This window comes from Eubalaena glacialis, unplaced genomic scaffold (genome assembly GCF_028564815.1).
Source record: "Eubalaena glacialis isolate mEubGla1 unplaced genomic scaffold, mEubGla1.1.hap2.+ XY scaffold_797, whole genome shotgun sequence".
NCBI lineage: Eukaryota > Metazoa > Chordata > Mammalia > Artiodactyla > Balaenidae > Eubalaena > Eubalaena glacialis.
The window spans coordinates 1-24,003 of record NW_026871698.1 but is presented as its reverse complement, the minus strand read 5'-3'; the positions used below and the strand labels follow the sequence as shown (position 1 = coordinate 24,003).

Genomic DNA, 24,003 nt, shown 5'->3' with positions numbered 1-24,003 from the left:
GGACGGCACCCCGGCCTGCGGCGGAGTCTGGGTCCGGGCCAGCCACCACGGGAGCGGCTGGGGTGGCGGCTGCCTTCCAGGGCCGCATTCTGGCCGCATGTCCAGCCAGCTCGGCGGGGAGCGATCCCTCCGGCGCGCTGTGTTGGGAGGGACGTGAGGAGGTGAGGCCTGCAGCGGTGCTCAGCGGGGGCGGAGGCGGCCTCGGCCGCGGGCCACTAAATGTCAAGGCGGAGCGGGAGGCAAAAAAGCCTACAGCACTCGGTATTCCCATGTGGTCTCCCATCCAGGTACGAAACAGGCCAGACCCTGATTAGCTTCCGAGATCAGACGAGGTGTGGTGCGTTCAGGGAGGTGTGGCCGTAGAATGCAGCGGGGGCCACGGTGTGCCTCTTGAGGCTTAGCTTCGCTGGTGCTGGCGACTCACCGCCAGCCCGGCAGCCAACCCTCTCCGGCGCGGCCCTGCCGTCCGCCCAGGCAAGCGACAGGAGGCCTCGAGGGCCCGGGGGTGGTGGAGTTGTGGGCGACTTCGCAGCTCAGGTCAGGCGGGACCCTCCAGGCCTGTAGGCGCTTGGCCCTCCGCCCCAGAGCCGCTCAACGCTCACAGGACTTGGCCCCGGAGGCTTAAGGGCCTGTGGCCCTCGGTCCCTTGTGCATTCCCCACCCTGTCAATCCACACAGTGCTAGGCGCAGCCCAGCCACGGCCTGGCCGGCCCTCCTGCCCGACGGCAGTCGGCCCTTAACCCACTGGGAGCCACCATTGAGCCGGCACGGCCCCTTAGCCCCAGCAAGGCCACCCTTGCCCCCACGCCACCCGCCGAGCACAGGACCCGGCGCCTGGTGTCTAGCCAGCCCAGCGAACCGGTCCCAGCCCCCGCCCCCGCTCCCGCCCCCGGCCGTGGCGAAACGGCGGAGCGTGGGCTTTTTCCGGAGGGAGCTGTGGAGATACACACGGGCAGACAGGGGGCTGCGGCGCGGCTGGGCTCCGGTGGGGGCGGCCAAGTGCAGGTCGAGGGCTTCGTGGGCCGCACGGACGGCACCCCGGCCTGCGGCGGAGTCTGGGTCCGGGCCAGCCACCACGGGAGCGGCTGGGGTGGCGGCTGCCTTCCAGGGCCGCCTTCTGGCCGCCTGGCCGGCCAGGCCGGCGCGGAGCGCCCCCTCTGGCGCGCTGTGGTGGGAGGGGCCGGAGGAGGTGGGGCCTGCAGCGCTGCTCGGCGGGGGCGGGGGCGGCGGCGGAGGCGGCGGGCGACTAAAGGAGAAGGCGGAGCGGGAGGCAAGAAGCCTACAGCACCCGGTATTCCCAGGCGGTCTCCCATCCAAGTACTAACCAGGCCCGACCCTGCTTAGCTTCCGCGATCAGACGAGATGGGGCGCGTTCAGGGTGGTATGGCCTTAGAGGGCAGCCGGGGCCACGGGGTGCCTCTTGAGGCTTTGCTTCGCTGGTGCTGGCGACTTGCTCCCTGCTCGGCGGTCAGCCCTCTTCAGCAAGGCCCTGCCGCCCGCCCAGGCTGGCGACAGGAGGCCTCAGGGACCCAGGGGTTGCATAGTCAAGGGCGACCTCGCAGCTCAGGTCAGGCGGGATCCTCCAGGCCCGTAGGTGCTTGGCGCTCCGCCCCAGGTCCCGCTTGATGCTCACAAGGACGTGGCCCCGGAGGCTTAATGTCCCTTGGCCCTAGGTCCCTCGGGCATTACCAACCCTGTCCACTCACGCAGTGCTAGGCACAACCTAGCCGTGGCCGGGCCGGCCCTCCTGCCCGACGGCAGTTGCCCCGAATCCACTGGGAGCCACCATTGTGTTGGCATGGCCCATTACAGCCAGCAAGGCCACACTTGCATCCACGCCAACTGCCGAGCACTGTTCCCGGTGCCTAGTGGTCGGCCGGTTCGGAGAACGAGTCCTGGCCCACGACCCCGCTCCCGCACTCGGCCGTGGCGAAACGGCGGAGGGGGGGCTTTTTCCGGAGGGAGCTGTGGAGAGACACACCGGCAGATAGGTGGCTGCGCCGGGGCTGGGCGCTAGTGGGGGCGGCCAGGTGCAGGTCAAGGGGCTCGCGGGCCGCACGGCCGGCACCCGGGCCTGAGGCGGAGTCTGGGTTCAGGCCAGCCACCCCGGGAGCGGCTGGGATGCGGCTGCCTTCCAGGGCCGCCTTCTGGCCGCCTGGCCGGCCAGGCAGGCGGAGAGCGCCCCCTCTGGCGCGCTGTGGTGGGAGGGGCCGGAGGAGGTGGGGCCTGCAGCGGTGCCCGGCGGGGGCGGGGGCGGGGGCGGGGGCGGAGGCGGCGGGCGACTAAAGGAGAAGGCGGAGCGGGAGGCAAAAAGCCTACAGCACCCGGTATTCCCAGGCGGTCTCCCATCCAAGTACTAACCAGGCCCGACCCTGCTTAGCTTCCGAGATCAGACGAGATCGGGCACGTTCAGGGTGGTATGGCCGTAGACGCAGGAGGGGCCCGCGCGGTGCCTCTTGAGGCCCAGCTTCGCTGGCGCCTGCGCCTTACCGCCATGCCGGCGGCCAGCCCTCTCCGGCAGGGCCCTGCCGCCCGCCCAGGCAGGCGACAGGAGGCCTCGGGGACCCGGGGGTGGCGGAGTGGTGGGCCACCTCGCAGCCCAGGGCGGGCGGGACGCTCCAGGCCCGTCGGCGCTTGGCGCCCCGCCGCAGATCCCGCTCGACGCTCACAGGGACGCGGCCCCGGAGGCTTCAGGGCCCGGCGGCCGCGGTCCCTTGGGCATCCCCCCCTGCCCGCCCACGCGGAGTTAGGCGCAGCCCGGCCACGGCCGGGCCGGCCCTCCGGCCGGGCAGCAGCTGGCCCGAAGCCACTGGGAGCCACCATGGAGTGGGCACGGCCCCTTAGCCCCAGCAAGGCCCCCCCTTGCCCCCACGCCGCCCGCCGAGCACAGGACCCCGGCCCTGGTGGCCGGCAGGCCCGGAGAAGCGGCCCCGGCCCCCGCCCCCGCTCCCGCCCCCGGCCGTGGCGAAACGGCGGAGGGGGGGGCTTTTTCCGGAGGGAGCTGTGGAGAGACACACGGGCAGACAGGGGGCTGCGGCGCGGCTGGGCTCCGGTGGGGGCGGCCAAGTGCAGGTCGAGGGCCTCGCGGGCCGCACGGACGGCACCCCGGCCTGCGGCGGAGTCTGGGTCCGGGCCAGCCACCACGGGAGCGGCTGGGGTGGCGGCTGCCTTCCAGGGCCGCATTCTGGCCGCATGTCCAGCCAGCTCGGCGGGGAGCGATCCCTCCGGCGCGCTGTGTTGGGAGGGACGTGAGGAGGTGAGGCCTGCAGCGGTGCTCAGCGGGGGCGGAGGCGGCCTCGGCCGCGGGCCACTAAATGTCAAGGCGGAGCGGGAGGCAAAAAAGCCTACAGCACTCGGTATTCCCATGTGGTCTCCCATCCAGGTACGAAACAGGCCAGACCCTGATTAGCTTCCGAGATCAGACGAGGTGTGGTGCGTTCAGGGAGGTGTGGCCGTAGAATGCAGCGGGGGCCACGGTGTGCCTCTTGAGGCTTAGCTTCGCTGGTGCTGGCGACTCACCGCCAGCCCGGCAGCCAACCCTCTCCGGCGCGGCCCTGCCGTCCGCCCAGGCAAGCGACAGGAGGCCTCGAGGGCCCGGGGGTGGTGGAGTTGTGGGCGACTTCGCAGCTCAGGTCAGGCGGGACCCTCCAGGCCTGTAGGCGCTTGGCCCTCCGCCCCAGAGCCGCTCAACGCTCACAGGACTTGGCCCCGGAGGCTTAAGGGCCTGTGGCCCTCGGTCCCTTGTGCATTCCCCACCCTGTCAATCCACACAGTGCTAGGCGCAGCCCAGCCACGGCCTGGCCGGCCCTCCTGCCCGACGGCAGTCGGCCCTTAACCCACTGGGAGCCACCATTGAGCCGGCACGGCCCCTTAGCCCCAGCAAGGCCACCCTTGCCCCCACGCCACCCGCCGAGCACAGGACCCGGCGCCTGGTGTCTAGCCAGCCCAGCGAACCGGTCCCAGCCCCCGCCCCCGCTCCCGCCCCCGGCCGTGGCGAAACGGCGGAGCGTGGGCTTTTTCCGGAGGGAGCTGTGGAGATACACACGGGCAGACAGGGGGCTGCGGCGCGGCTGGGCTCCGGTGGGGGCGGCCAAGTGCAGGTCGAGGGCTTCGTGGGCCGCACGGACGGCACCCCGGCCTGCGGCGGAGTCTGGGTCCGGGCCAGCCACCACGGGAGCGGCTGGGGTGGCGGCTGCCTTCCAGGGCCGCCTTCTGGCCGCCTGGCCGGCCAGGCCGGCGCGGAGCGCCCCCTCTGGCGCGCTGTGGTGGGAGGGGCCGGAGGAGGTGGGGCCTGCAGCGCTGCTCGGCGGGGGCGGGGGCGGCGGCGGAGGCGGCGGGCGACTAAAGGAGAAGGCGGAGCGGGAGGCAAAAAGCCTACAGCACCCGGTATTCCCAGGCGGTCTCCCATCCAAGTACTAACCAGGCCCGACCCTGCTTAGCTTCCGCGATCAGACGAGATGGGGCACGTTCAGGGTGGTATGGCCTTAGAGGGCAGCCGGGGCCACGGGGTGCCTCTTGAGGCTTTGCTTCGCTGGTGCTGGCGACTTGCTCCCTGCTCGGCGGTCAGCCCTCTTCAGCAAGGCCCTGCCGCCCGCCCAGGCTGGCGACAGGAGGCCTCAGGGACCCAGGGGTTGCATAGTCAAGGGCGACCTCGCAGCTCAGGTCAGGCGGGATCCTCCAGGCCCGTAGGTGCTTGGCGCTCCGCCCCAGGTCCCGCTTGATGCTCACAAGGACGTGGCCCCGGAGGCTTAATGTCCCTTGGCCCTAGGTCCCTCGGGCATTACCAACCCTGTCCACTCACGCAGTGCTAGGCACAACCTAGCCGTGGCCGGGCCGGCCCTCCTGCCCGACGGCAGTTGCCCCGAATCCACTGGGAGCCACCATTGTGTTGGCATGGCCCATTACAGCCAGCAAGGCCACACTTGCATCCACGCCAACTGCCGAGCACTGTTCCCGGTGCCTAGTGGTCGGCCGGTTCGGAGAACGAGTCCTGGCCCACGACCCCGCTCCCGCACTCGGCCGTGGCGAAACGGCGGAGGGGGGGCTTTTTCCGGAGGGAGCTGTGGAGAGACACACCGGCAGATAGGTGGCTGCGCCGGGGCTGGGCGCTAGTGGGGGCGGCCAGGTGCAGGTCAAGGGGCTCGCGGGCCGCACGGCCGGCACCCGGGCCTGAGGCGGAGTCTGGGTTCAGGCCAGCCACCCCGGGAGCGGCTGGGATGCGGCTGCCTTCCAGGGCCGCCTTCTGGCCGCCTGGCCGGCCAGGCAGGCGGAGAGCGCCCCCTCTGGCGCGCTGTGGTGGGAGGGGCCGGAGGAGGTGGGGCCTGCAGCGGTGCCCGGCGGGGGCGGGGGCGGGGGCGGGGGCGGAGGCGGCGGGCGACTAAAGGAGAAGGCGGAGCGGGAGGCAAAAAGCCTACAGCACCCGGTATTCCCAGGCGGTCTCCCATCCAAGTACTAACCAGGCCCGACCCTGCTTAGCTTCCGAGATCAGACGAGATCGGGCGCGTTCAGGGTGGTATGGCCGTAGACGCAGGAGGGGCCCGCGCGGTGCCTCTTGAGGCCCAGCTTCGCTGGCGCCTGCGCCTTACCGCCATGCCGGCGGCCAGCCCTCTCCGGCAGGGCCCTGCCGCCCGCCCAGGCAGGCGACAGGAGGCCTCGGGGACCCGGGGGTGGCGGAGTGGTGGGCCACCTCGCAGCCCAGGGCGGGCGGGACGCTCCAGGCCCGTCGGCGCTTGGCGCCCCGCCGCAGATCCCGCTCGACGCTCACAGGGACGCGGCCCCGGAGGCTTCAGGGCCCGGCGGCCGCGGTCCCTTGGGCATCCCCCCCTGCCCGCCCACGCGGAGTTAGGCGCAGCCCGGCCACGGCCGGGCCGGCCCTCCGGCCGGGCAGCAGCTGGCCCGAAGCCACTGGGAGCCACCATGGAGTGGGCACGGCCCCTTAGCCCCAGCAAGGCCCCCCCTTGCCCCCACGCCGCCCGCCGAGCACAGGACCCCGGCCCTGGTGGCCGGCAGGCCCGGAGAAGCGGCCCCGGCCCCCGCCCCCGCTCCCGCCCCCGGCCGTGGCGAAACGGCGGAGGGGGGGGCTTTTTCCGGAGGGAGCTGTGGAGAGACACACGGGCAGACAGGGGGCTGCGGCGCGGCTGGGCTCCGGTGGGGGCGGCCAAGTGCAGGTCGAGGGCCTCGCGGGCCGCACGGACGGCACCCCGGCCTGCGGCGGAGTCTGGGTCCGGGCCAGCCACCACGGGAGCGGCTGGGGTGGCGGCTGCCTTCCAGGGCCGCATTCTGGCCGCATGTCCAGCCAGCTCGGCGGGGAGCGATCCCTCCGGCGCGCTGTGTTGGGAGGGACGTGAGGAGGTGAGGCCTGCAGCGGTGCTCAGCGGGGGCGGAGGCGGCCTCGGCCGCGGGCCACTAAATGTCAAGGCGGAGCGGGAGGCAAAAAAGCCTACAGCACTCGGTATTCCCATGTGGTCTCCCATCCAGGTACGAAACAGGCCAGACCCTGATTAGCTTCCGAGATCAGACGAGGTGTGGTGCGTTCAGGGAGGTGTGGCCGTAGAATGCAGCGGGGGCCACGGTGTGCCTCTTGAGGCTTAGCTTCGCTGGTGCTGGCGACTCACCGCCAGCCCGGCAGCCAACCCTCTCCGGCGCGGCCCTGCCGTCCGCCCAGGCAAGCGACAGGAGGCCTCGAGGGCCCGGGGGTGGTGGAGTTGTGGGCGACTTCGCAGCTCAGGTCAGGCGGGACCCTCCAGGCCTGTAGGCGCTTGGCCCTCCGCCCCAGAGCCGCTCAACGCTCACAGGACTTGGCCCCGGAGGCTTAAGGGCCTGTGGCCCTCGGTCCCTTGTGCATTCCCCACCCTGTCAATCCACACAGTGCTAGGCGCAGCCCAGCCACGGCCTGGCCGGCCCTCCTGCCCGACGGCAGTCGGCCCTTAACCCACTGGGAGCCACCATTGAGCCGGCACGGCCCCTTAGCCCCAGCAAGGCCACCCTTGCCCCCACGCCACCCGCCGAGCACAGGACCCGGCGCCTGGTGTCTAGCCAGCCCAGCGAACCGGTCCCAGCCCCCGCCCCCGCTCCCGCCCCCGGCCGTGGCGAAACGGCGGAGCGTGGGCTTTTTCCGGAGGGAGCTGTGGAGATACACACGGGCAGACAGGGGGCTGCGGCGCGGCTGGGCTCCGGTGGGGGCGGCCAAGTGCAGGTCGAGGGCTTCGTGGGCCGCACGGACGGCACCCCGGCCTGCGGCGGAGTCTGGGTCCGGGCCAGCCACCACGGGAGCGGCTGGGGTGGCGGCTGCCTTCCAGGGCCGCCTTCTGGCCGCCTGGCCGGCCAGGCCGGCGCGGAGCGCCCCCTCTGGCGCGCTGTGGTGGGAGGGGCCGGAGGAGGTGGGGCCTGCAGCGCTGCTCGGCGGGGGCGGGGGCGGCGGCGGAGGCGGCGGGCGACTAAAGGAGAAGGCGGAGCGGGAGGCAAAAAGCCTACAGCACCCGGTATTCCCAGGCGGTCTCCCATCCAAGTACTAACCAGGCCCGACCCTGCTTAGCTTCCGCGATCAGACGAGATGGGGCACGTTCAGGGTGGTATGGCCTTAGAGGGCAGCCGGGGCCACGGGGTGCCTCTTGAGGCTTTGCTTCGCTGGTGCTGGCGACTTGCTCCCTGCTCGGCGGTCAGCCCTCTTCAGCAAGGCCCTGCCGCCCGCCCAGGCTGGCGACAGGAGGCCTCAGGGACCCAGGGGTTGCATAGTCAAGGGCGACCTCGCAGCTCAGGTCAGGCGGGATCCTCCAGGCCCGTAGGTGCTTGGCGCTCCGCCCCAGGTCCCGCTTGATGCTCACAAGGACGTGGCCCCGGAGGCTTAATGTCCCTTGGCCCTAGGTCCCTCGGGCATTACCAACCCTGTCCACTCACGCAGTGCTAGGCACAACCTAGCCGTGGCCGGGCCGGCCCTCCTGCCCGACGGCAGTTGCCCCGAATCCACTGGGAGCCACCATTGTGTTGGCATGGCCCATTACAGCCAGCAAGGCCACACTTGCATCCACGCCAACTGCCGAGCACTGTTCCCGGTGCCTAGTGGTCGGCCGGTTCGGAGAACGAGTCCTGGCCCACGACCCCGCTCCCGCACTCGGCCGTGGCGAAACGGCGGAGGGGGGGCTTTTTCCGGAGGGAGCTGTGGAGAGACACACCGGCAGATAGGTGGCTGCGCCGGGGCTGGGCGCTAGTGGGGGCGGCCAGGTGCAGGTCAAGGGGCTCGCGGGCCGCACGGCCGGCACCCGGGCCTGAGGCGGAGTCTGGGTTCAGGCCAGCCACCCCGGGAGCGGCTGGGATGCGGCTGCCTTCCAGGGCCGCCTTCTGGCCGCCTGGCCGGCCAGGCAGGCGGAGAGCGCCCCCTCTGGCGCGCTGTGGTGGGAGGGGCCGGAGGAGGTGGGGCCTGCAGCGGTGCCCGGCGGGGGCGGGGGCGGGGGCGGGGGCGGAGGCGGCGGGCGACTAAAGGAGAAGGCGGAGCGGGAGGCAAAAAGCCTACAGCACCCGGTATTCCCAGGCGGTCTCCCATCCAAGTACTAACCAGGCCCGACCCTGCTTAGCTTCCGAGATCAGACGAGATCGGGCGCGTTCAGGGTGGTATGGCCGTAGACGCAGGAGGGGCCCGCGCGGTGCCTCTTGAGGCCCAGCTTCGCTGGCGCCTGCGCCTTACCGCCATGCCGGCGGCCAGCCCTCTCCGGCAGGGCCCTGCCGCCCGCCCAGGCAGGCGACAGGAGGCCTCGGGGACCCGGGGGTGGCGGAGTGGTGGGCCACCTCGCAGCCCAGGGCGGGCGGGACGCTCCAGGCCCGTCGGCGCTTGGCGCCCCGCCGCAGATCCCGCTCGACGCTCACAGGGACGCGGCCCCGGAGGCTTCAGGGCCCGGCGGCCGCGGTCCCTTGGGCATCCCCCCCTGCCCGCCCACGCGGAGTTAGGCGCAGCCCGGCCACGGCCGGGCCGGCCCTCCGGCCGGGCAGCAGCTGGCCCGAAGCCACTGGGAGCCACCATGGAGTGGGCACGGCCCCTTAGCCCCAGCAAGGCCCCCCCTTGCCCCCACGCCGCCCGCCGAGCACAGGACCCCGGCCCTGGTGGCCGGCAGGCCCGGAGAAGCGGCCCCGGCCCCCGCCCCCGCTCCCGCCCCCGGCCGTGGCGAAACGGCGGAGGGGGGGGCTTTTTCCGGAGGGAGCTGTGGAGAGACACACGGGCAGACAGGGGGCTGCGGCGCGGCTGGGCTCCGGTGGGGGCGGCCAAGTGCAGGTCGAGGGCCTCGCGGGCCGCACGGACGGCACCCCGGCCTGCGGCGGAGTCTGGGTCCGGGCCAGCCACCACGGGAGCGGCTGGGGTGGCGGCTGCCTTCCAGGGCCGCATTCTGGCCGCATGTCCAGCCAGCTCGGCGGGGAGCGATCCCTCCGGCGCGCTGTGTTGGGAGGGACGTGAGGAGGTGAGGCCTGCAGCGGTGCTCAGCGGGGGCGGAGGCGGCCTCGGCCGCGGGCCACTAAATGTCAAGGCGGAGCGGGAGGCAAAAAAGCCTACAGCACTCGGTATTCCCATGTGGTCTCCCATCCAGGTACGAAACAGGCCAGACCCTGATTAGCTTCCGAGATCAGACGAGGTGTGGTGCGTTCAGGGAGGTGTGGCCGTAGAATGCAGCGGGGGCCACGGTGTGCCTCTTGAGGCTTAGCTTCGCTGGTGCTGGCGACTCACCGCCAGCCCGGCAGCCAACCCTCTCCGGCGCGGCCCTGCCGTCCGCCCAGGCAAGCGACAGGAGGCCTCGAGGGCCCGGGGGTGGTGGAGTTGTGGGCGACTTCGCAGCTCAGGTCAGGCGGGACCCTCCAGGCCTGTAGGCGCTTGGCCCTCCGCCCCAGAGCCGCTCAACGCTCACAGGACTTGGCCCCGGAGGCTTAAGGGCCTGTGGCCCTCGGTCCCTTGTGCATTCCCCACCCTGTCAATCCACACAGTGCTAGGCGCAGCCCAGCCACGGCCTGGCCGGCCCTCCTGCCCGACGGCAGTCGGCCCTTAACCCACTGGGAGCCACCATTGAGCCGGCACGGCCCCTTAGCCCCAGCAAGGCCACCCTTGCCCCCACGCCACCCGCCGAGCACAGGACCCGGCGCCTGGTGTCTAGCCAGCCCAGCGAACCGGTCCCAGCCCCCGCCCCCGCTCCCGCCCCCGGCCGTGGCGAAACGGCGGAGCGTGGGCTTTTTCCGGAGGGAGCTGTGGAGATACACACGGGCAGACAGGGGGCTGCGGCGCGGCTGGGCTCCGGTGGGGGCGGCCAAGTGCAGGTCGAGGGCTTCGTGGGCCGCACGGACGGCACCCCGGCCTGCGGCGGAGTCTGGGTCCGGGCCAGCCACCACGGGAGCGGCTGGGGTGGCGGCTGCCTTCCAGGGCCGCCTTCTGGCCGCCTGGCCGGCCAGGCCGGCGCGGAGCGCCCCCTCTGGCGCGCTGTGGTGGGAGGGGCCGGAGGAGGTGGGGCCTGCAGCGCTGCTCGGCGGGGGCGGGGGCGGCGGCGGAGGCGGCGGGCGACTAAAGGAGAAGGCGGAGCGGGAGGCAAAAAGCCTACAGCACCCGGTATTCCCAGGCGGTCTCCCATCCAAGTACTAACCAGGCCCGACCCTGCTTAGCTTCCGCGATCAGACGAGATGGGGCACGTTCAGGGTGGTATGGCCTTAGAGGGCAGCCGGGGCCACGGGGTGCCTCTTGAGGCTTTGCTTCGCTGGTGCTGGCGACTTGCTCCCTGCTCGGCGGTCAGCCCTCTTCAGCAAGGCCCTGCCGCCCGCCCAGGCTGGCGACAGGAGGCCTCAGGGACCCAGGGGTTGCATAGTCAAGGGCGACCTCGCAGCTCAGGTCAGGCGGGATCCTCCAGGCCCGTAGGTGCTTGGCGCTCCGCCCCAGGTCCCGCTTGATGCTCACAAGGACGTGGCCCCGGAGGCTTAATGTCCCTTGGCCCTAGGTCCCTCGGGCATTACCAACCCTGTCCACTCACGCAGTGCTAGGCACAACCTAGCCGTGGCCGGGCCGGCCCTCCTGCCCGACGGCAGTTGCCCCGAATCCACTGGGAGCCACCATTGTGTTGGCATGGCCCATTACAGCCAGCAAGGCCACACTTGCATCCACGCCAACTGCCGAGCACTGTTCCCGGTGCCTAGTGGTCGGCCGGTTCGGAGAACGAGTCCTGGCCCACGACCCCGCTCCCGCACTCGGCCGTGGCGAAACGGCGGAGAGGGGGCTTTTTCCGGAGGGAGCTGTGGAGAGACACACCGGCAGATAGGTGGCTGCGCCGGGGCTGGGCGCTAGTGGGGGCGGCCAGGTGCAGGTCAAGGGGCTCGCGGGCCGCACGGCCGGCACCCGGGCCTGAGGCGGAGTCTGGGTTCAGGCCAGCCACCCCGGGAGCGGCTGGGATGCGGCTGCCTTCCAGGGCCGCCTTCTGGCCGCCTGGCCGGCCAGGCAGGCGGAGAGCGCCCCCTCTGGCGCGCTGTGGTGGGAGGGGCCGGAGGAGGTGGGGCCTGCAGCGGTGCCCGGCGGGGGCGGGGGCGGGGGCGGGGGCGGAGGCGGCGGGCGACTAAAGGAGAAGGCGGAGCGGGAGGCAAAAAGCCTACAGCACCCGGTATTCCCAGGCGGTCTCCCATCCAAGTACTAACCAGGCCCGACCCTGCTTAGCTTCCGAGATCAGACGAGATCGGGCGCGTTCAGGGTGGTATGGCCGTAGACGCAGGAGGGGCCCGCGCGGTGCCTCTTGAGGCCCAGCTTCGCTGGCGCCTGCGCCTTACCGCCATGCCGGCGGCCAGCCCTCTCCGGCAGGGCCCTGCCGCCCGCCCAGGCAGGCGACAGGAGGCCTCGGGGACCCGGGGGTGGCGGAGTGGTGGGCCACCTCGCAGCCCAGGGCGGGCGGGACGCTCCAGGCCCGTCGGCGCTTGGCGCCCCGCCGCAGATCCCGCTCGACGCTCACAGGGACGCGGCCCCGGAGGCTTCAGGGCCCGGCGGCCGCGGTCCCTTGGGCATCCCCCCCTGCCCGCCCACGCGGAGTTAGGCGCAGCCCGGCCACGGCCGGGCCGGCCCTCCGGCCGGGCAGCAGCTGGCCCGAAGCCACTGGGAGCCACCATGGAGTGGGCACGGCCCCTTAGCCCCAGCAAGGCCCCCCCTTGCCCCCACGCCGCCCGCCGAGCACAGGACCCCGGCCCTGGTGGCCGGCAGGCCCGGAGAAGCGGCCCCGGCCCCCGCCCCCGCTCCCGCCCCCGGCCGTGGCGAAACGGCGGAGGGGGGGGCTTTTTCCGGAGGGAGCTGTGGAGAGACACACGGGCAGACAGGGGGCTGCGGCGCGGCTGGGCTCCGGTGGGGGCGGCCAAGTGCAGGTCGAGGGCCTCGCGGGCCGCACGGACGGCACCCCGGCCTGCGGCGGAGTCTGGGTCCGGGCCAGCCACCACGGGAGCGGCTGGGGTGGCGGCTGCCTTCCAGGGCCGCATTCTGGCCGCATGTCCAGCCAGCTCGGCGGGGAGCGATCCCTCCGGCGCGCTGTGTTGGGAGGGACGTGAGGAGGTGAGGCCTGCAGCGGTGCTCAGCGGGGGCGGAGGCGGCCTCGGCCGCGGGCCACTAAATGTCAAGGCGGAGCGGGAGGCAAAAAAGCCTACAGCACTCGGTATTCCCATGTGGTCTCCCATCCAGGTACGAAACAGGCCAGACCCTGATTAGCTTCCGAGATCAGACGAGGTGTGGTGCGTTCAGGGAGGTGTGGCCGTAGAATGCAGCGGGGGCCACGGTGTGCCTCTTGAGGCTTAGCTTCGCTGGTGCTGGCGACTCACCGCCAGCCCGGCAGCCAACCCTCTCCGGCGCGGCCCTGCCGTCCGCCCAGGCAAGCGACAGGAGGCCTCGAGGGCCCGGGGGTGGTGGAGTTGTGGGCGACTTCGCAGCTCAGGTCAGGCGGGACCCTCCAGGCCTGTAGGCGCTTGGCCCTCCGCCCCAGAGCCGCTCAACGCTCACAGGACTTGGCCCCGGAGGCTTAAGGGCCTGTGGCCCTCGGTCCCTTGTGCATTCCCCACCCTGTCAATCCACACAGTGCTAGGCGCAGCCCAGCCACGGCCTGGCCGGCCCTCCTGCCCGACGGCAGTCGGCCCTTAACCCACTGGGAGCCACCATTGAGCCGGCACGGCCCCTTAGCCCCAGCAAGGCCACCCTTGCCCCCACGCCACCCGCCGAGCACAGGACCCGGCGCCTGGTGTCTAGCCAGCCCAGCGAACCGGTCCCAGCCCCCGCCCCCGCTCCCGCCCCCGGCCGTGGCGAAACGGCGGAGCGTGGGCTTTTTCCGGAGGGAGCTGTGGAGATACACACGGGCAGACAGGGGGCTGCGGCGCGGCTGGGCTCCGGTGGGGGCGGCCAAGTGCAGGTCGAGGGCTTCGTGGGCCGCACGGACGGCACCCCGGCCTGCGGCGGAGTCTGGGTCCGGGCCAGCCACCACGGGAGCGGCTGGGGTGGCGGCTGCCTTCCAGGGCCGCCTTCTGGCCGCCTGGCCGGCCAGGCCGGCGCGGAGCGCCCCCTCTGGCGCGCTGTGGTGGGAGGGGCCGGAGGAGGTGGGGCCTGCAGCGCTGCTCGGCGGGGGCGGGGGCGGCGGCGGAGGCGGCGGGCGACTAAAGGAGAAGGCGGAGCGGGAGGCAAGAAGCCTACAGCACCCGGTATTCCCAGGCGGTCTCCCATCCAAGTACTAACCAGGCCCGACCCTGCTTAGCTTCCGCGATCAGACGAGATGGGGCGCGTTCAGGGTGGTATGGCCTTAGAGGGCAGCCGGGGCCACGGGGTGCCTCTTGAGGCTTTGCTTCGCTGGTGCTGGCGACTTGCTCCCTGCTCGGCGGTCAGCCCTCTTCAGCAAGGCCCTGCCGCCCGCCCAGGCTGGCGACAGGAGGCCTCAGGGACCCAGGGGTTGCATAGTCAAGGGCGACCTCGCAGCTCAGGTCAGGCGGGATCCTCCAGGCCCGTAGGTGCTTGGCGCTCCGCCCCAGGTCCCGCTTGATGCTCACAAGGACGTGGCCCCGGAGGCTTAATGTCCCTTGGCCCTAGGTCCCTCGGGCATTACCAACCCTGTCCACTCACGCAGTGCTAGGCACAACCTAGCCGTGGCCGGGCCGGCCCTCCTGCCCGACGGCAGTTGCCCCGAATCCACTGGGAGCCACCATTGTGTTGGCATGGCCCATTACAGCCAGCAAGGCCACACTTGCATCCACGCCAACTGCCGAGCACTGTTCCCGGTGCCTAGTGGTCGGCCGGTTCGGAGAACGAGTCCTGGCCCACGACCCCGCTCCCGCACTCGGCCGTGGCGAAACGGCGGAGGGGGGGCTTTTTCCGGAGGGAGCTGTGGAGAGACACACCGGCAGATAGGTGGCTGCGCCGGGGCTGGGCGCTAGTGGGGGCGGCCAGGTGCAGGTCAAGGGGCTCGCGGGCCGCACGGCCGGCACCCGGGCCTGAGGCGGAGTCTGGGTTCAGGCCAGCCACCCCGGGAGCGGCTGGGATGCGGCTGCCTTCCAGGGCCGCCTTCTGGCCGCCTGGCCGGCCAGGCAGGCGGAGAGCGCCCCCTCTGGCGCGCTGTGGTGGGAGGGGCCGGAGGAGGTGGGGCCTGCAGCGGTGCCCGGCGGGGGCGGGGGCGGGGGCGGGGGCGGAGGCGGCGGGCGACTAAAGGAGAAGGCGGAGCGGGAGGCAAAAAGCCTACAGCACCCGGTATTCCCAGGCGGTCTCCCATCCAAGTACTAACCAGGCCCGACCCTGCTTAGCTTCCGAGATCAGACGAGATCGGGCGCGTTCAGGGTGGTATGGCCGTAGACGCAGGAGGGGCCCGCGCGGTGCCTCTTGAGGCCCAGCTTCGCTGGCGCCTGCGCCTTACCGCCATGCCGGCGGCCAGCCCTCTCCGGCAGGGCCCTGCCGCCCGCCCAGGCAGGCGACAGGAGGCCTCGGGGACCCGGGGGTGGCGGAGTGGTGGGCCACCTCGCAGCCCAGGGCGGGCGGGACGCTCCAGGCCCGTCGGCGCTTGGCGCCCCGCCGCAGATCCCGCTCGACGCTCACAGGGACGCGGCCCCGGAGGCTTCAGGGCCCGGCGGCCGCGGTCCCTTGGGCATCCCCCCCTGCCCGCCCACGCGGAGTTAGGCGCAGCCCGGCCACGGCCGGGCCGGCCCTCCGGCCGGGCAGCAGCTGGCCCGAAGCCACTGGGAGCCACCATGGAGTGGGCACGGCCCCTTAGCCCCAGCAAGGCCCCCCCTTGCCCCCACGCCGCCCGCCGAGCACAGGACCCCGGCCCTGGTGGCCGGCAGGCCCGGAGAAGCGGCCCCGGCCCCCGCCCCCGCTCCCGCCCCCGGCCGTGGCGAAACGGCGGAGGGGGGGGCTTTTTCCGGAGGGAGCTGTGGAGAGACACACGGGCAGACAGGGGGCTGCGGCGCGGCTGGGCTCCGGTGGGGGCGGCCAAGTGCAGGTCGAGGGCCTCGCGGGCCGCACGGACGGCACCCCGGCCTGCGGCGGAGTCTGGGTCCGGGCCAGCCACCACGGGAGCGGCTGGGGTGGCGGCTGCCTTCCAGGGCCGCATTCTGGCCGCATGTCCAGCCAGCTCGGCGGGGAGCGATCCCTCCGGCGCGCTGTGTTGGGAGGGACGTGAGGAGGTGAGGCCTGCAGCGGTGCTCAGCGGGGGCGGAGGCGGCCTCGGCCGCGGGCCACTAAATGTCAAGGCGGAGCGGGAGGCAAAAAAGCCTACAGCACTCGGTATTCCCATGTGGTCTCCCATCCAGGTACGAAACAGGCCAGACCCTGATTAGCTTCCGAGATCAGACGAGGTGTGGTGCGTTCAGGGAGGTGTGGCCGTAGAATGCAGCGGGGGCCACGGTGTGCCTCTTGAGGCTTAGCTTCGCTGGTGCTGGCGACTCACCGCCAGCCCGGCAGCCAACCCTCTCCGGCGCGGCCCTGCCGTCCGCCCAGGCAAGCGACAGGAGGCCTCGAGGGCCCGGGGGTGGTGGAGTTGTGGGCGACTTCGCAGCTCAGGTCAGGCGGGACCCTCCAGGCCTGTAGGCGCTTGGCCCTCCGCCCCAGAGCCGCTCAACGCTCACAGGACTTGGCCCCGGAGGCTTAAGGGCCTGTGGCCCTCGGTCCCTTGTGCATTCCCCACCCTGTCAATCCACACAGTGCTAGGCGCAGCCCAGCCACGGCCTGGCCGGCCCTCCTGCCCGACGGCAGTCGGCCCTTAACCCACTGGGAGCCACCATTGAGCCGGCACGGCCCCTTAGCCCCAGCAAGGCCACCCTTGCCCCCACGCCACCCGCCGAGCACAGGACCCGGCGCCTGGTGTCTAGCCAGCCCAGCGAACCGGTCCCAGCCCCCGCCCCCGCTCCCGCCCCCGGCCGTGGCGAAACGGCGGAGCGTGGGCTTTTTCCGGAGGGAGCTGTGGAGATACACACGGGCAGACAGGGGGCTGCGGCGCGGCTGGGCTCCGGTGGGGGCGGCCAAGTGCAGGTCGAGGGCTTCGTGGGCCGCACGGACGGCACCCCGGCCTGCGGCGGAGTCTGGGTCCGGGCCAGCCACCACGGGAGCGGCTGGGGTGGCGGCTGCCTTCCAGGGCCGCCTTCTGGCCGCCTGGCCGGCCAGGCCGGCGCGGAGCGCCCCCTCTGGCGCGCTGTGGTGGGAGGGGCCGGAGGAGGTGGGGCCTGCAGCGCTGCTCGGCGGGGGCGGGGGCGGCGGCGGAGGCGGCGGGCGACTAAAGGAGAAGGCGGAGCGGGAGGCAAAAAGCCTACAGCACCCGGTATTCCCAGGCGGTCTCCCATCCAAGTACTAACCAGGCCCGACCCTGCTTAGCTTCCGCGATCAGACGAGATGGGGCACGTTCAGGGTGGTATGGCCTTAGAGGGCAGCCGGGGCCACGGGGTGCCTCTTGAGGCTTTGCTTCGCTGGTGCTGGCGACTTGCTCCCTGCTCGGCGGTCAGCCCTCTTCAGCAAGGCCCTGCCGCCCGCCCAGGCTGGCGACAGGAGGCCTCAGGGACCCAGGGGTTGCATAGTCAAGGGCGACCTCGCAGCTCAGGTCAGGCGGGATCCTCCAGGCCCGTAGGTGCTTGGCGCTCCGCCCCAGGTCCCGCTTGATGCTCACAAGGACGTGGCCCCGGAGGCTTAATGTCCCTTGGCCCTAGGTCCCTCGGGCATTACCAACCCTGTCCACTCACGCAGTGCTAGGCACAACCTAGCCGTGGCCGGGCCGGCCCTCCTGCCCGACGGCAGTTGCCCCGAATCCACTGGGAGCCACCATTGTGTTGGCATGGCCCATTACAGCCAGCAAGGCCACACTTGCATCCACGCCAACTGCCGAGCACTGTTCCCGGTGCCTAGTGGTCGGCCGGTTCGGAGAACGAGTCCTGGCCCACGACCCCGCTCCCGCACTCGGCCGTGGCGAAACGGCGGAGGGGGGGCTTTTTCCGGAGGGAGCTGTGGAGAGACACACCGGCAGATAGGTGGCTGCGCCGGGGCTGGGCGCTAGTGGGGGCGGCCAGGTGCAGGTCAAGGGGCTCGCGGGCCGCACGGCCGGCACCCGGGCCTGAGGCGGAGTCTGGGTTCAGGCCAGCCACCCCGGGAGCGGCTGGGATGCGGCTGCCTTCCAGGGCCGCCTTCTGGCCGCCTGGCCGGCCAGGCAGGCGGAGAGCGCCCCCTCTGGCGCGCTGTGGTGGGAGGGGCCGGAGGAGGTGGGGCCTGCAGCGGTGCCCGGCGGGGGCGGGGGCGGGGGCGGGGGCGGAGGCGGCGGGCGACTAAAGGAGAAGGCGGAGCGGGAGGCAAAAAGCCTACAGCACCCGGTATTCCCAGGCGGTCTCCCATCCAAGTACTAACCAGGCCCGACCCTGCTTAGCTTCCGAGATCAGACGAGATCGGGCGCGTTCAGGGTGGTATGGCCGTAGACGCAGGAGGGGCCCGCGCGGTGCCTCTTGAGGCCCAGCTTCGCTGGCGCCTGCGCCTTACCGCCATGCCGGCGGCCAGCCCTCTCCGGCAGGGCCCTGCCGCCCGCCCAGGCAGGCGACAGGAGGCCTCGGGGACCCGGGGGTGGCGGAGTGGTGGGCCACCTCGCAGCCCAGGGCGGGCGGGACGCTCCAGGCCCGTCGGCGCTTGGCGCCCCGCCGCAGATCCCGCTCGACGCTCACAGGGACGCGGCCCCGGAGGCTTCAGGGCCCGGCGGCCGCGGTCCCTTGGGCATCCCCCCCTGCCCGCCCACGCGGAGTTAGGCGCAGCCCGGCCACGGCCGGGCCGGCCCTCCGGCCGGGCAGCAGCTGGCCCGAAGCCACTGGGAGCCACCATGGAGTGGGCACGGCCCCTTAGCCCCAGCAAGGCCCCCCCTTGCCCCCACGCCGCCCGCCGAGCACAGGACCCCGGCCCTGGTGGCCGGCAGGCCCGGAGAAGCGGCCCCGGCCCCCGCCCCCGCTCCCGCCCCCGGCCGTGGCGAAACGGCGGAGGGGGGGGCTTTTTCCGGAGGGAGCTGTGGAGAGACACACGGGCAGACAGGGGGCTGCGGCGCGGCTGGGCTCCGGTGGGGGCGGCCAAGTGCAGGTCGAGGGCCTCGCGGGCCGCACGGACGGCACCCCGGCCTGCGGCGGAGTCTGGGTCCGGGCCAGCCACCACGGGAGCGGCTGGGGTGGCGGCTGCCTTCCAGGGCCGCATTCTGGCCGCATGTCCAGCCAGCTCGGCGGGGAGCGATCCCTCCGGCGCGCTGTGTTGGGAGGGACGTGAGGAGGTGAGGCCTGCAGCGGTGCTCAGCGGGGGCGGAGGCGGCCTCGGCCGCGGGCCACTAAATGTCAAGGCGGAGCGGGAGGCAAAAAAGCCTACAGCACTCGGTATTCCCATGTGGTCTCCCATCCAGGTACGAAACAGGCCAGACCCTGATTAGCTTCCGAGATCAGACGAGGTGTGGTGCGTTCAGGGAGGTGTGGCCGTAGAATGCAGCGGGGGCCACGGTGTGCCTCTTGAGGCTTAGCTTCGCTGGTGCTGGCGACTCACCGCCAGCCCGGCAGCCAACCCTCTCCGGCGCGGCCCTGCCGTCCGCCCAGGCAAGCGACAGGAGGCCTCGAGGGCCCGGGGGTGGTGGAGTTGTGGGCGACTTCGCAGCTCAGGTCAGGCGGGACCCTCCAGGCCTGTAGGCGCTTGGCCCTCCGCCCCAGAGCCGCTCAACGCTCACAGGACTTGGCCCCGGAGGCTTAAGGGCCTGTGGCCCTCGGTCCCTTGTGCATTCCCCACCCTGTCAATCCACACAGTGCTAGGCGCAGCCCAGCCACGGCCTGGCCGGCCCTCCTGCCCGACGGCAGTCGGCCCTTAACCCACTGGGAGCCACCATTGAGCCGGCACGGCCCCTTAGCCCCAGCAAGGCCACCCTTGCCCCCACGCCACCCGCCGAGCACAGGACCCGGCGCCTGGTGTCTAGCCAGCCCAGCGAACCGGTCCCAGCCCCCGCCCCCGCTCCCGCCCCCGGCCGTGGCGAAACGGCGGAGCGTGGGCTTTTTCCGGAGGGAGCTGTGGAGATACACACGGGCAGACAGGGGGCTGCGGCGCGGCTGGGCTCCGGTGGGGGCGGCCAAGTGCAGGTCGAGGGCTTCGTGGGCCGCACGGACGGCACCCCGGCCTGCGGCGGAGTCTGGGTCCGGGCCAGCCACCACGGGAGCGGCTGGGGTGGCGGCTGCCTTCCAGGGCCGCCTTCTGGCCGCCTGGCCGGCCAGGCCGGCGCGGAGCGCCCCCTCTGGCGCGCTGTGGTGGGAGGGGCCGGAGGAGGTGGGGCCTGCAGCGCTGCTCGGCGGGGGCGGGGGCGGCGGCGGAGGCGGCGGGCGACTAAAGGAGAAGGCGGAGCGGGAGGCAAAAAGCCTACAGCACCCGGTATTCCCAGGCGGTCTCCCATCCAAGTACTAACCAGGCCCGACCCTGCTTAGCTTCCGCGATCAGACGAGATGGGGCACGTTCAGGGTGGTATGGCCTTAGAGGGCAGCCGGGGCCACGGGGTGCCTCTTGAGGCTTTGCTTCGCTGGTGCTGGCGACTTGCTCCCTGCTCGGCGGTCAGCCCTCTTCAGCAAGGCCCTGCCGCCCGCCCAGGCTGGCGACAGGAGGCCTCAGGGACCCAGGGGTTGCATAGTCAAGGGCGACCTCGCAGCTCAGGTCAGGCGGGATCCTCCAGGCCCGTAGGTGCTTGGCGCTCCGCCCCAGGTCCCGCTTGATGCTCACAAGGACGTGGCCCCGGAGGCTTAATGTCCCTTGGCCCTAGGTCCCTCGGGCATTACCAACCCTGTCCACTCACGCAGTGCTAGGCACAACCTAGCCGTGGCCGGGCCGGCCCTCCTGCCCGACGGCAGTTGCCCCGAATCCACTGGGAGCCACCATTGTGTTGGCATGGCCCATTACAGCCAGCAAGGCCACACTTGCATCCACGCCAACTGCCGAGCACTGTTCCCGGTGCCTAGTGGTCGGCCGGTTCGGAGAACGAGTCCTGGCCCACGACCCCGCTCCCGCACTCGGCCGTGGCGAAACGGCGGAGGGGGGGCTTTTTCCGGAGGGAGCTGTGGAGAGACACACCGGCAGATAGGTGGCTGCGCCGGGGCTGGGCGCTAGTGGGGGCGGCCAGGTGCAGGTCAAGGGGCTCGCGGGCCGCACGGCCGGCACCCGGGCCTGAGGCGGAGTCTGGGTTCAGGCCAGCCACCCCGGGAGCGGCTGGGATGCGGCTGCCTTCCAGGGCCGCCTTCTGGCCGCCTGGCCGGCCAGGCAGGCGGAGAGCGCCCCCTCTGGCGCGCTGTGGTGGGAGGGGCCGGAGGAGGTGGGGCCTGCAGCGGTGCCCGGCGGGGGCGGGGGCGGGGGCGGGGGCGGAGGCGGCGGGCGACTAAAGGAGAAGGCGGAGCGGGAGGCAAAAAGCCTACAGCACCCGGTATTCCCAGGCGGTCTCCCATCCAAGTACTAACCAGGCCCGACCCTGCTTAGCTTCCGAGATCAGACGAGATCGGGCGCGTTCAGGGTGGTATGGCCGTAGACGCAGGAGGGGCCCGCGCGGTGCCTCTTGAGGCCCAGCTTCGCTGGCGCCTGCGCCTTACCGCCATGCCGGCGGCCAGCCCTCTCCGGCAGGGCCCTGCCGCCCGCCCAGGCAGGCGACAGGAGGCCTCGGGGACCCGGGGGTGGCGGAGTGGTGGGCCACCTCGCAGCCCAGGGCGGGCGGGACGCTCCAGGCCCGTCGGCGCTTGGCGCCCCGCCGCAGATCCCGCTCGACGCTCACAGGGACGCGGCCCCGGAGGCTTCAGGGCCCGGCGGCCGCGGTCCCTTGGGCATCCCCCCCTGCCCGCCCACGCGGAGTTAGGCGCAGCCCGGCCACGGCCGGGCCGGCCCTCCGGCCGGGCAGCAGCTGGCCCGAAGCCACTGGGAGCCACCATGGAGTGGGCACGGCCCCTTAGCCCCAGCAAGGCCCCCCCTTGCCCCCACGCCGCCCGCCGAGCACAGGACCCCGGCCCTGGTGGCCGGCAGGCCCGGAGAAGCGGCCCCGGCCCCCGCCCCCGCTCCCGCCCCCGGCCGTGGCGAAACGGCGGAGGGGGGGGCTTTTTCCGGAGGGAGCTGTGGAGAGACACACGGGCAGACAGGGGGCTGCGGCGCGGCTGGGCTCCGGTGGGGGCGGCCAAGTGCAGGTCGAGGGCCTCGCGGGCCGCACGGACGGCACCCCGGCCTGCGGCGGAGTCTGGGTCCGGGCCAGCCACCACGGGAGCGGCTGGGGTGGCGGCTGCCTTCCAGGGCCGCATTCTGGCCGCATGTCCAGCCAGCTCGGCGGGGAGCGATCCCTCCGGCGCGCTGTGTTGGGAGGGACGTGAGGAGGTGAGGCCTGCAGCGGTGCTCAGCGGGGGCGGAGGCGGCCTCGGCCGCGGGCCACTAAATGTCAAGGCGGAGCGGGAGGCAAAAAAGCCTACAGCACTCGGTATTCCCATGTGGTCTCCCATCCAGGTACGAAACAGGCCAGACCCTGATTAGCTTCCGAGATCAGACGAGGTGTGGTGCGTTCAGGGAGGTGTGGCCGTAGAATGCAGCGGGGGCCACGGTGTGCCTCTTGAGGCTTAGCTTCGCTGGTGCTGGCGACTCACCGCCAGCCCGGCAGCCAACCCTCTCCGGCGCGGCCCTGCCGTCCGCCCAGGCAAGCGACAGGAGGCCTCGAGGGCCCGGGGGTGGTGGAGTTGTGGGCGACTTCGCAGCTCAGGTCAGGCGGGACCCTCCAGGCCTGTAGGCGCTTGGCCCTCCGCCCCAGAGCCGCTCAACGCTCACAGGACTTGGCCCCGGAGGCTTAAGGGCCTGTGGCCCTCGGTCCCTTGTGCATTCCCCACCCTGTCAATCCACACAGTGCTAGGCGCAGCCCAGCCACGGCCTGGCCGGCCCTCCTGCCCGACGGCAGTCGGCCCTTAACCCACTGGGAGCCACCATTGAGCCGGCACGGCCCCTTAGCCCCAGCAAGGCCACCCTTGCCCCCACGCCACCCGCCGAGCACAGGACCCGGCGCCTGGTGTCTAGCCAGCCCAGCGAACCGGTCCCAGCCCCCGCCCCCGCTCCCGCCCCCGGCCGTGGCGAAACGGCGGAGCGTGGGCTTTTTCCGGAGGGAGCTGTGGAGATACACACGGGCAGACAGGGGGCTGCGGCGCGGCTGGGCTCCGGTGGGGGCGGCCAAGTGCAGGTCGAGGGCTTCGTGGGCCGCACGGACGGCACCCCGGCCTGCGGCGGAGTCTGGGTCCGGGCCAGCCACCACGGGAGCGGCTGGGGTGGCGGCTGCCTTCCAGGGCCGCCTTCTGGCCGCCTGGCCGGCCAGGCCGGCGCGGAGCGCCCCCTCTGGCGCGCTGTGGTGGGAGGGGCCGGAGGAGGTGGGGCCTGCAGCGCTGCTCGGCGGGGGCGGGGGCGGCGGCGGAGGCGGCGGGCGACTAAAGGAGAAGGCGGAGCGGGAGGCAAAAAGCCTACAGCACCCGGTATTCCCAGGCGGTCTCCCATCCAAGTACTAACCAGGCCCGACCCTGCTTAGCTTCCGCGATCAGACGAGATGGGGCACGTTCAGGGTGGTATGGCCTTAGAGGGCAGCCGGGGCCACGGGGTGCCTCTTGAGGCTTTGCTTCGCTGGTGCTGGCGACTTGCTCCCTGCTCGGCGGTCAGCCCTCTTCAGCAAGGCCCTGCCGCCCGCCCAGGCTGGCGACAGGAGGCCTCAGGGACCCAGGGGTTGCATAGTCAAGGGCGACCTCGCAGCTCAGGTCAGGCGGGATCCTCCAGGCCCGTAGGTGCTTGGCGCTCCGCCCCAGGTCCCGCTTGATGCTCACAAGGACGTGGCCCCGGAGGCTTAATGTCCCTTGGCCCTAGGTCCCTCGGGCATTACCAACCCTGTCCACTCACGCAGTGCTAGGCACAACCTAGCCGTGGCCGGGCCGGCCCTCCTGCCCGACGGCAGTTGCCCCGAATCCACTGGGAGCCACCATTGTGTTGGCATGGCCCATTACAGCCAGCAAGGCCACACTTGCATCCACGCCAACTGCCGAGCACTGTTCCCGGTGCCTAGTGGTCGGCCGGTTCGGAGAACGAGTCCTGGCCCACGACCCCGCTCCCGCACTCGGCCGTGGCGAAACGGCGGAGGGGGGGCTTTTTCCGGAGGGAGCTGTGGAGAGACACACCGGCAGATAGGTGGCTGCGCCGGGGCTGGGCGCTAGTGGGGGCGGCCAGGTGCAGGTCAAGGGGCTCGCGGGCCGCACGGCCGGCACCCGGGCCTGAGGCGGAGTCTGGGTTCAGGCCAGCCACCCCGGGAGCGGCTGGGATGCGGCTGCCTTCCAGGGCCGCCTTCTGGCCGCCTGGCCGGCCAGGCAGGCGGAGAGCGCCCCCTCTGGCGCGCTGTGGTGGGAGGGGCCGGAGGAGGTGGGGCCTGCAGCGGTGCCCGGCGGGGGCGGGGGCGGGGGCGGGGGCGGAGGCGGCGGGCGACTAAAGGAGAAGGCGGAGCGGGAGGCAAAAAGCCTACAGCACCCGGTATTCCCAGG

The 24,003-nt window shown here is 72.5% G+C and overlaps 7 non-coding genes and 16 pseudogenes across 7 annotated transcripts; all 23 read right to left on the bottom strand.

Annotated features, from left to right (window-relative positions):
• Positions 1–246: 246 nt before the first annotated feature.
• On the bottom strand, positions 247–365 carry LOC133083885 (5S ribosomal RNA; annotated as a pseudogene).
• Positions 366–1,276: 911 nt separating this feature from the next.
• LOC133083860 (5S ribosomal RNA) lies at positions 1,277–1,395 on the bottom strand (annotated as a pseudogene).
• A 917-nt stretch (positions 1,396–2,312) lies between these two features.
• Positions 2,313–2,431, bottom strand: LOC133083854 (5S ribosomal RNA). Its single transcript, XR_009699317.1, has one exon. It is a non-coding gene; the product is annotated as a 5S ribosomal RNA (ribosomal RNA).
• Positions 2,432–3,341: 910 nt separating this feature from the next.
• LOC133083884 (5S ribosomal RNA) lies at positions 3,342–3,460 on the bottom strand (annotated as a pseudogene).
• A 911-nt stretch (positions 3,461–4,371) lies between these two features.
• On the bottom strand, positions 4,372–4,490 carry LOC133083873 (5S ribosomal RNA; annotated as a pseudogene).
• A 917-nt stretch (positions 4,491–5,407) lies between these two features.
• On the bottom strand, positions 5,408–5,526 carry LOC133083841 (5S ribosomal RNA). Its single transcript, XR_009699305.1, has one exon. It is a non-coding gene; the product is annotated as a 5S ribosomal RNA (ribosomal RNA).
• A 910-nt stretch (positions 5,527–6,436) lies between these two features.
• Positions 6,437–6,555, bottom strand: LOC133083883 (5S ribosomal RNA; annotated as a pseudogene).
• Positions 6,556–7,466: 911 nt separating this feature from the next.
• On the bottom strand, positions 7,467–7,585 carry LOC133083872 (5S ribosomal RNA; annotated as a pseudogene).
• Positions 7,586–8,502: 917 nt separating this feature from the next.
• On the bottom strand, positions 8,503–8,621 carry LOC133083886 (5S ribosomal RNA). The gene has a single exon (XR_009699323.1). It is a non-coding gene; the product is annotated as a 5S ribosomal RNA (ribosomal RNA).
• Positions 8,622–9,531: 910 nt separating this feature from the next.
• Positions 9,532–9,650, bottom strand: LOC133083882 (5S ribosomal RNA; annotated as a pseudogene).
• Positions 9,651–10,561: 911 nt separating this feature from the next.
• LOC133083871 (5S ribosomal RNA) lies at positions 10,562–10,680 on the bottom strand (annotated as a pseudogene).
• Positions 10,681–11,597: 917 nt separating this feature from the next.
• Positions 11,598–11,716, bottom strand: LOC133083875 (5S ribosomal RNA). The gene has a single exon (XR_009699322.1). It is a non-coding gene; the product is annotated as a 5S ribosomal RNA (ribosomal RNA).
• Positions 11,717–12,626: 910 nt separating this feature from the next.
• On the bottom strand, positions 12,627–12,745 carry LOC133083881 (5S ribosomal RNA; annotated as a pseudogene).
• A 911-nt stretch (positions 12,746–13,656) lies between these two features.
• Positions 13,657–13,775, bottom strand: LOC133083859 (5S ribosomal RNA; annotated as a pseudogene).
• Positions 13,776–14,692: 917 nt separating this feature from the next.
• On the bottom strand, positions 14,693–14,811 carry LOC133083864 (5S ribosomal RNA). Its single transcript, XR_009699321.1, has one exon. It is a non-coding gene; the product is annotated as a 5S ribosomal RNA (ribosomal RNA).
• Positions 14,812–15,721: 910 nt separating this feature from the next.
• LOC133083880 (5S ribosomal RNA) lies at positions 15,722–15,840 on the bottom strand (annotated as a pseudogene).
• Positions 15,841–16,751: 911 nt separating this feature from the next.
• LOC133083870 (5S ribosomal RNA) lies at positions 16,752–16,870 on the bottom strand (annotated as a pseudogene).
• A 917-nt stretch (positions 16,871–17,787) lies between these two features.
• On the bottom strand, positions 17,788–17,906 carry LOC133083852 (5S ribosomal RNA). The gene has a single exon (XR_009699315.1). It is a non-coding gene; the product is annotated as a 5S ribosomal RNA (ribosomal RNA).
• Positions 17,907–18,816: 910 nt separating this feature from the next.
• On the bottom strand, positions 18,817–18,935 carry LOC133083879 (5S ribosomal RNA; annotated as a pseudogene).
• Positions 18,936–19,846: 911 nt separating this feature from the next.
• LOC133083869 (5S ribosomal RNA) lies at positions 19,847–19,965 on the bottom strand (annotated as a pseudogene).
• Positions 19,966–20,882: 917 nt separating this feature from the next.
• LOC133083835 (5S ribosomal RNA) lies at positions 20,883–21,001 on the bottom strand. Its single transcript, XR_009699304.1, has one exon. It is a non-coding gene; the product is annotated as a 5S ribosomal RNA (ribosomal RNA).
• A 910-nt stretch (positions 21,002–21,911) lies between these two features.
• LOC133083878 (5S ribosomal RNA) lies at positions 21,912–22,030 on the bottom strand (annotated as a pseudogene).
• A 911-nt stretch (positions 22,031–22,941) lies between these two features.
• On the bottom strand, positions 22,942–23,060 carry LOC133083868 (5S ribosomal RNA; annotated as a pseudogene).
• Positions 23,061–24,003: the final 943 nt, after the last annotated feature.